This window comes from Ahaetulla prasina, chromosome 5, assembly GCF_028640845.1.
Source record: "Ahaetulla prasina isolate Xishuangbanna chromosome 5, ASM2864084v1, whole genome shotgun sequence".
Taxonomy (NCBI): domain Eukaryota; kingdom Metazoa; phylum Chordata; class Lepidosauria; order Squamata; family Colubridae; genus Ahaetulla; species Ahaetulla prasina.
The window spans coordinates 58554284-58564294 of record NC_080543.1 but is presented as its reverse complement, the minus strand read 5'-3'; positions in this window follow the sequence as shown (position 1 = coordinate 58564294).

The window sequence follows — 10011 nt, the reverse complement described above, 5'->3', positions numbered from 1 at the left end:
AGAAGTCCAGTTGCCATGAGTCAACTTCCAGACAATTCTACCTGGATAACTGAGAATCATCAACACAACTTTCTTTAAAAGGTTCAGATTCCAACTCCCAGAATTCCCCAGGCTTGTCTGGAAATACTAGCAGATGAAATACATACATCTTAGTTGCCAAGTTTGAGAATAACTGGTTTCTACTGAATCAATCCATTGCTGGGTCAAGGCTCTTCAGACATTCCAGCTGAAGATCAAATTGAATCCAAGAGTATCTTCATAAAATGCTGATATTCTACCACTAATGTCTACCCTTTTCTTTAACATTTTAAAACATTTTAAATCCTGCTCAGGTTACCATAAAAGAACAATTGTTAGATTGTGGATTAGTATTATCTGGCATAACTGCTTTAGATGTTCTTCCCTCTGATGGTCTAAAAGTAAGTTTCTCAAAAATTAAAAGACACTAAATAATAACAATACTTCATTTCTAAGGCATCTACATGCTTAAGAGCTAATTCTTCATAATTGGTTCGTGTCGCAGTTTTGATCAAGTGAAGATTGACTATAAAATTTTCCAAAGAATTTTGCAAATGTACAGTATTTGAAATATGACTTCGTGTACCAAAAGATAGTGTTTATCTTGCATACTATGCTCATTTTAAAACAATTCCCACAAAAATACATAATAGATCATGTTTCTTGTTATTTTCAGGAACTATGCCAAAAATAATGAAGTTTGCTGATGAGATCTATATTGTGGCACATTGTAGGATATTTTGTTGGGGGAGGGGCTTTTTCAAATGAATGTCTCAGCACTCAGCACTGATACAAAGTCATACATACATACATACATACATACATACATACATACATACATACATGAAATTACTATAAATATTTTTCCTTGGGCCAGTTATTTTCATTGAACAGCCACCAAGGACAATTGCAGGGTGCTGCATTTTAACACAAAAGGAAGATCATCTTGTTTCAGTCCTATGATTTTCCTCCAACATGACACATATAAAATAACAGTCAAAGCTTTGACTGCATACATCTTGACTATATTGACTATATTGTAGATATTCCTGCTTACACAGTCAAGCCAACTAATAAATCTTAGCAGATGAAATCTGATCCCAAAGCACTGAGCCAATTTCTTTGCCTTGTGTAGTCTACTTTATTATATTCAGTTGTTTATCAGTGCTTTTTCTGAGGTTTGTAATTTCCACTACAGAAAACCATAGCATGATGAACCATATTTATATGGTTTTCATGTTTTATTTGTTTACTGACCAGAGTCATTCTATAAGTGAGATAGATGGGCACTCTCCAGATAGATAGATAGATAGATAGATAGATGATAGATAGATAGATAGATAGATAGATAGATAGATAGATAGATAGATAGATAGATAGATAGATAGATAGATAATAGGCAGACAGACAGATATAGATAATCCTCATTCCTTGCTTAAGACAGTCATTGCATGACAAAGAAAGAAAATCCTAGGAAAAAGGATCCTAGGGAAACTAGCTATGTAAGACAGGCCAAAAGATCATGTTCTGTTTATCATGTTCAATTGATTTTTTGTGCTTCTTTGTTACATTTAGTAGATTTACTCATTCAGCTTTCAAATAAACACAACTCTTCCCAGTCCTGATGCATCTGGTGTCAAATAGCAGATCAGGCAGTGAGAAATGTCATGCTAAGTAATTTTACCAAAAGCAGTGGTAAGGAATTCTATGTACACAGAATAACCTAAAGGTAATTCAAGCATTCAGAAACAAGTGAAAAGGACTACAAGCACTGAAGTACTAAAAGATTTAGTATTTGGGTGTCTAGTTCAAATATTGTCCATTGAAATGGAATGCAGGCAGAGGTCGAGACTGAGAGTCAGAGGACTTGGGGTGTCCTCAGGGGGTATGACATGCCTGGAAAAACACACGAAAAGAAAATATTTTAATTTCTCATATTTCAGGTAACACATCTTGTGACTATGGCTTCCAACTGGCTGTATACTTACCAATTTGGGCTTACTTTTTCCCAGAATTGAGTTTCTGGTCTTGCTAATGACGCCTGAGGCTGGTTAACTCATGCACTGGGCACTCTTCATCTTTCTCAAAACCTACCTTTCTAACAATTGAGATAGAAGCCCCAGCAAAACCCATCCTTTCAATTCTTGGTCTCTTAACTGATCCTCACTGCATCTTTGTCTAAAGTTTTGCAGACTTTGTGTCTCTGTGTTTATCAGTGTTCTGGGAACATGCTTACCTTTTGTTCAATACAAGCTAATATAATAACATGAGCAAGCGTTCAGAGAAGTCCAGCAGACAACTGCTTTATTTACTCAGGAATTAAATTACACTGAGGTCAATGGGGTTCTGGGACCCCTAGTGTTATTCTTCATTTCAGCCAAAGAACTATGGAAAGCCTAAGACTGCAGGCATATATTTTCCAATCAATAAACTTGGCAGTGAGAAACACTGAAAAGTAACCTGGATAAGTATTAGCATTGCCTGTCATTCCAAATCTTTGCCTTCCCCCTCTAGGATTTATAATAGTGGGAAGGTGGACATTAACCAGTTTTGACTCTTTTCTGATGATGATTGACTGGAGAAGGAACTGAGGGAAGAGTCCAGTTTCAGCACCCCGTGCTGAAGGGATTGGCTTCCACTTCAAATGTTCCACTACCACCACAACCTTAGCATTTCATCTATTTTTCCCCCTAAGATTACTTGATTCCTTAGAAAATACATCCTTTTCTGTTTCTTTGAAGTCTTGCCCAAAAAGCCTTTGCCTCTTGGAGTCTGCATACATAAGAAGGAAAAAAATAATCAGATTCTTCTTTACACAATAAGAAAGGGAGGAGGGCTGGGTTGTGATGTTTCCAGGTCTAAGTTGATTTTTTGCTGCATTCTCCCTGCTAGACATGTTTTTTTTTAACACACAAGTCTAGTTTTTAAAAGAAAAAAAACCATTAAATTTCTGTATATAAGGATCCAGCATGAGATCTGATGTATGTTTTGGGAAGTGCTACTCAGGAATTATAAAAGAGTTAAGTATTATTTTGGCAACTGCCTCGGTGGAGTCCAGGTATCCAGTCTCTACTGCAATTCAAAATGGCCATTTTGATGCCCAACAACCAGCTACAATAGGAAAAAGGCAGATCCCAAACCTATCAAACACTGTCACTAAAGCATCTTAAATCATATAGATGAAAAAAATTCTGTTTTGAGATAAGGAAAAATACCAGTTTAAACTGGAACAGCAAAAAATGACTGTAAGCTGCCTTTGATGTAGACTGGGAAAAATACTAAACAATGTCATAAAAACAAATCAGTAGAAGGTCATGTTGTGCCTTGGTTAGAAAGTCATGATGGTGAACCCTATAAAACCACTGAAGCCCCATCCTCTGGCCAACAGTTTGTCAACCACTTCACCTTTGTGGTCCTTTTCTTTTGAACATATTATTTGTACAGATTTGTTGTGGTCCACCAGCAGCCTGTGGAGCTGGCAGTAGACTCAGACAGTGAGGAGGCTGGGGAGGAACATGGGCCAGATTGTATGTGTTGATTAAAACTGCTACTAGTACTGTTTATATTATTTATTTATGTATGTATGTACAGTTACTTTGTTATCACTACTATGATTGATGAAACTTGGAGTGCAGTTCAGAAAAGGCAAATCAAACTTTATCAAAACAACAATTGTTGGGTTCCTGCTTACATAGTGGCAAAACACCATGGAAAAACAAAACCTTTTAAACAGAAATTTGAACTGTAGAGTAGGAAATTCTAGAATTTTGATTTGCTGTTAGAATTTTGGGACCATAGAGGAAAATAGTTTTCTTGGATCCTGGAGCACAGGGGAACTGCCAGAGAACAGGAAAAGAGCTAATGTAGTTTCCATCTTCAAAAAAGGAAAAAACAATAGATCCAGTAAACTACAGACATATCAGCCTGACCTCAATACCAGGGAAGATTATGGAAAAGATAATCAAGCAATGAACCAGCAAACACATAGAAACAAACTAAGTAATAACCAAAAGCCAACATGGGTTTGTCAAAAACAGATCATGCCAGACTAATCTTATTGCATTTTTTGACAAAGTGACAAAATTAGTGGAGCAGAGGAATGCTGTCAATATAATTTACTTGGACTTCAGTAAGGCATTTGATAAAGTAGACCATAACCTACTACTTGATAAAATAGAAAAATGTGGGTTAGACAGCATCACCACCAGATGGATTCATAAATGACTGACCAACCACACTCAACATGTAGTCCTCAATGGAACTGCATCTACGTGGAGGGAAGTATGCAGTGGGGTACTCTAAGGCTTTGTTTTAGGCCCAGTACTCTTCAACATCTTCCTCAATGATTTGGATGAGGTGATAGATGGGGAACTCATCAAATTTGCAGATGACATCAAGCTAGCAGGAATAGCCAACACTCCGGAAGATAGGCTTAAGATACTGAAGGATCTTGACAGACTTGAACATTGGGCACTATCTAACAAAATGAAATTCAATGGTGAAAAAAGTAAGCTTCTACATTTAGGCAAAAAAAACAAAATGCACAGGTACAGTATATATGGTACCCCTCTCAATAGTAGTAACTGTGATAGGGATCTTGGAGTCCTAGGGATCTTGGAGTCATAGTGGACAACCATTTAGATATGAGCCAGCAGTGTGCAGCAGCTGCCAAAAAAGCCAACACAGTTGTAGGCTGCATAAACAGAGGGATAGAATCAAGATCACATGAAGTGTTAATGCCACTTTATAATGCCTTGGTAAGGCCACACTTGAAATACTGCATCCAGTTTTGGTCCTCACAATGTAAAAAAACGTTTGGAGACTCTAAAAATAGTGCAGAGAAGAGCCAAAAGGTGATTAGGGGACTGGAGGCTAAAACATATGAAGAACGGCTGCAGGAACAGAGTATGTCTAGTTTAATGAAAAGAAAGACTAGGGGTGAAATGATAGCAGTGTTCCAATATCTCAGGGGCTGCCACAAAGAAGAGGGAGTCAAGCTATTCTCCAAAACACCTGACGGCAGGACAAGAAGCAATGGATGGAAACTAATCAAGGAGGGAAGCAACTTAGAACTATGGAGAAAATTCCCTGACAGTTAGAACAATTAATCAGTGGAACAATGCTCCAACACTGGAAGTTTTTAAGAAGATATTGGATAAGTATTTGTCTGTCTGTCTGGATAGTGCCACTTTATAGCTAAGAAAAACCTTAGCAGCAATACTAAAGATTACACTGAACTAGGGCTCCAGTGACGTCACCCTCCTGCTGGGTGCTCAAACAGAGCACTCCGTGTTAGAAGATTGTAAAAGTCAGTGAAACAGAAAATAAATCACTGTTCACTGAGCTTAGCATAATCTCTGGGTGAAAGAGGTTATCAGAATTGTGGAAGAGTGGCAGGTCTGACAGGGGGTTTGCTCTTAAGAGCGAATTTTCCTGGATTTATGACCCCACCGAATTCCACTCCTTCCAACTTCAGCACGCCCCTGTTTTTATCAGGGAAAAGGAGAGGAATGTTGCTTCTGCTCTAGAGAACTTATTAAATTGATTGATATTCCAAGCAGACGGGAATTTCACAAGCGTTCGAACTTTGATGTAGAATCAGCACGGCAAGTACCGACTCCCTCTTTGAAATTTGAAACCTTTCTTTGTCTTTGATTAATTGACTTTTAAAATGGCGTCTAAAAGTGAAAGTAAAATTTTTAATGCGATGAAGCAGCGTTACTTGTGGATTGTTACAAACGGAGTTTTTTATACTGAAAGGAGGGAAGGAGAGTTATTAAGTTTGAATTCCTGATTCTTTTGAAGACAGAATGGCAGCTAAACCTTTAAAGCCTTCTGGAAGAAGGGATCTGAACCAAGTCTTGAGGAAATATTGAAAGAACAATTAAAACTTTCTGAAGATAGGCAAAAGAGATGATGGAGAATTTTAATGCAAAAATAAGAGAAGATATTCTTATGGCAGTTCAAGGACTGAGTAAAAAATTGAAGGATTGGAAGTGGAAATGCAACAGATCTCTCAGTCAAATAAGCATTTAGAAGATGAAATGAAAGGTGTTCAGAAAAAGTGGATCAAAATGAAGATCAGGTTGTGATATTACAATATAAACTTATGGAAGGAGCTCTTAGAATTCGTGGTATGCAAGAAGAGCGTGAGAAGACTTAAGAAAAATTATATCAGAAGCATTGGCTGAATTTATTGAAGCGGACCCCAAGAGGTAGCTTACCAAATTGATAAAATATATAGAGTTAATTCTTGGATTGCAAGACAGAGAAAGCTTCCTCGGGACATTGTGGTTTATTTTGTGAAAAGGACTATGAGAAATCAAATTCTGCAAGTTTCATATCAGACAACTTTAAAAATTGGAGAACAGGAGTTGAAGGTGTTGAAAGAGATTCCTTCAAAGATGTTAAGAGACAGGAAGGAATTTGCTTTTTACACAAGAACTTAAAAAACATCAGATTCAATTCAGATGGGAGGTGCCAGTTGGACTGACACTATTCTATCAAGGAAGGAGATATAGAATTGACACTGTTTTAAAGGCAAAGGATTTTCTTTCTACAGTTTTGAAAGTCGAAATAGAAGTGATAGAAAACTTCAAGAGACTCAAGAAGGCGTGGTGACCCAAGAGCCTTTATTGCTGCCAGTATTAGAGGAACCACAAGAGCAAAGGGTGACAAGAGGAGCCCTTAAGCGTAAAGAAGAGCAACAGTCTCAAAGTAAAAGTCAGGATCCCATTATGGAAGCTGTGGGAGGAGCTAGACGGAAGATACCGGAGGAGGAGCTTCCGTTGTCTGCTTCAAAGCTTCAGGAGGCCAGTAATGGCAAATAGAATCTTGTCATGGAATGTTAATGGCTTGAATTCAGCTCAGAAAAGAAGGAAAATATTTCACTACTTGAAACAATTTAAAAATGATGTGATTTGTTTGCAAGAGACACATATAAAATTATCAGACCAAAAATATTTAGTTAATTCAAAATTGGGTAACCATTTTGTTGCATCAGCTTTGGAAAAGAAGCATGGAATTGTTGTATATATCAGGAAGGATATACCAGCTAAGCTAATTGAGGCAGATATTCAAGGAAGATTTATTGCTATTGAACTGGTGATAGATGCAAAAAAGACTTTGTTGATAGGTATTTACGCACCTAATCAGCAACAAGAAAAGTTTTACAAAATGTTACATGAGAGGTTGACCCTCTGGGATTATAGTTCGTTTATTTTATTAGGAGACTGGAATGGAGTAATTGATACAAGAAGGGATAAGAGAACTTCCTCCAAGAAGATACCTATACATGCAAAATTACCAAAATCTTTTTTTGAAATGATGGAAGAACTGATTTTGAACTTAATAACAGCAGCAAGACTGTTGATTGGACAATACTGGAAGAAAGAAGAGATACCTATAATAGAAGAATGGATATTGAAAGTTATTAACTTGGCTGAGATGGCTAAAATCTCAGCGTTTTTAAAAGACAATACGCAGGAAAGATATTTAATTGAATGGAAAAAATGGATTGATTATCTACAAAACAGATATCAGATTAAGAAATATCAGATTGCCTTTGAATAATTAGAAAGTTATTTTATGTAATGGGGAGGGGGTTGGGAGACGAAAAGCTTTGGATGTGGTTATTTGGATTGGACTTTACCTTGTGATTGACCCGGGAAGCCGGGGGGGGTGGGGAGGGGTGTTTTGTTTTGTTTTTTTTTTTGGGAGGGAGGGGGAAAAAAGGGGGAAAATGTTTTTGTTTTTTTTAAAACTCTTTCAATAAAAAAAAAAAAAAAAAAAAAAGATTACACTGAACTCTTAATAAGGAACAGTGGAATGCTGATGGAATTAGGTGCATCTCCAATTACATAGAAAGTCTGTGGTATTATTGAGTTGTATTATTGACTTTTCCCTTATTAGTATTGCCTCATACAATTACTTGGGCCTATACTTCTGCTCTCAGGAGTCAGTTTCACTCCATCTTTGTTAAGGTAAGTAGTATTTTTTTTCTTTCTTTTCTTTTCTTTTTTCTTTTTGTATGGAAGGAATTAAGAGGCTTTGTCTTATGAAATAAATCTTTTGTCAGCCCCAACGCATAGCCACTTGTCGGGGCTGCCATTCCAGTGGGTGTGGAATTCTGGTGACGCGGTGGCTCCCATGGCACCCTGGCTCCTCAGCTTACCTCCTGGCCACCAAGCAATGTGAAGATTCCTCTCCCGGCTTGCGCCCTCACCGCTCATCAGCTGCAGGCACCACTTGATGATATGGTTGTTGCCATGGCAGCCTCCTCCAGAAGTTTAAGGAACTCGGACTGGTAGCAAGCATTTCCGAATGGACTTGGCAGCGAGTGCAGCTGGCAGCTGCTGACTGAGCAGCTGTTGAGGGCGGCTGAGAGACTGAGAGTTACAGAGAAATTTGGAAATGGCTGTAATGATGACTAATCTGGAGAGGCTTGGAATGGCTGGAATGCTGGCCAATCTGGAGGAGTCGCCAGTAGGTTGGAGTAATGCCTAATTGCAGTATGTAATGGAACAATGATTAATGAGTAGGGAGGAGCCAGCTTAAGGGTCATCTGGGTGATAAAGCTTTATATGGTAGTGGGGAGCACAAAGCATTAGCTCCAACAAAATTTCCCTGTATTGCTGGTAAAGTATTCAAACCATCATTCGTGTGTGTGGCGTATTCTTTATACACCAGAGCCTGACAGTTTGTCATGTGTGTGGCATTTTCTTTATACACCGGAACCTGACATCCTTATCTTTAAATCTGGTTTAGGATTATGTTAATGGCAACTGGACCAATGTCTGTCATGTCTACAAAGACCATAATTGACCTTTGTATTCAAAGGAAATAAAGCAAAACTTGCTGTCACCTATCAATGACCTCCAATGCTGGAATTCAACTATGCATTCAACTGTCCTAGGTAAGTAAAAAAGGGCAGCGGGTCACTTAGGAACAGGTAGTTCGCTTTCTTTTACAGCCATCAATTACTAAGATTACAAATTTATATACACATACAACAACAAAATAGATCTTGTTCAGGGGCAACTTATTTTCATATCATCCATCAATAATACTGAAAAAATTGCTTGGTGATGTACATTTCTGCACACATTTTAGCTGACTGCTTAGAAAGCCTACTTATTTAGAAAGCCTACTTGCTTTGAACAACCCATTCCATTGACCTTTAAAAAGTTCAAAAGGGTTCCAAACTTACAAAATTGTTCTTCGTTATTGTTTTCGTCCAATCTGAGATGAGAAGGTAAAATCAGATAAGAGCTCAGAAAGTCAGCTATGTAGCTCAATAAACCATTAGTTATTACTTCTTGCCAGAGTCATATCTTGTGCAAAAAAATCTAGTGGAATACTAGTAAAAGGAAGATTAGAAAAGAGATATTCACAATTTATATCCTGTCTTTCTGCTAACAGGGTATATTGGAAATGCTCACCTGTGCACTTGTTCTGTGAAGGTGAACAATGATCTTGAAGTCAAATATGCTCACCATGTCTTATTGCTCTTTGATGCCTGAAGAGTATCTCATCAAAAGGTGGTTCTCAATAGCCCTTCTTATTTGAAAGGTTTTTAAATTAGAGGAGATAGAGGAAACTATCATGCTTGTCTTTTGTATTCCCTCCCCCTTCTCCTAGTATCCCTTTCTTGGCCTCACCCTTATAAAGTCCCCAATGTGTTTTACAGTCCTACGAAAGGTTCTGCAATTCCAACAACTGCACAATTTGCATAAATATAGCTTTTTCCAGCCCAATATCCCAAGTGCAGGACTCAAGGCAAACAATTTTGCAATTTATTCTTGATGTAAATTCCTGTTTTTTCAGTGGTGGGGATACAATAATTAAACAAGACTGTAACGACTCAACAATAGTAAGACAACAAACACACCCTTCACATGCTTAAATACATGTCTTTAATATAACTTCCTTCTACCAACCTAGCAGTTCAAAAGCACATAAAAAATGCAAGTAGAAAAATAGGGACCACCTTTG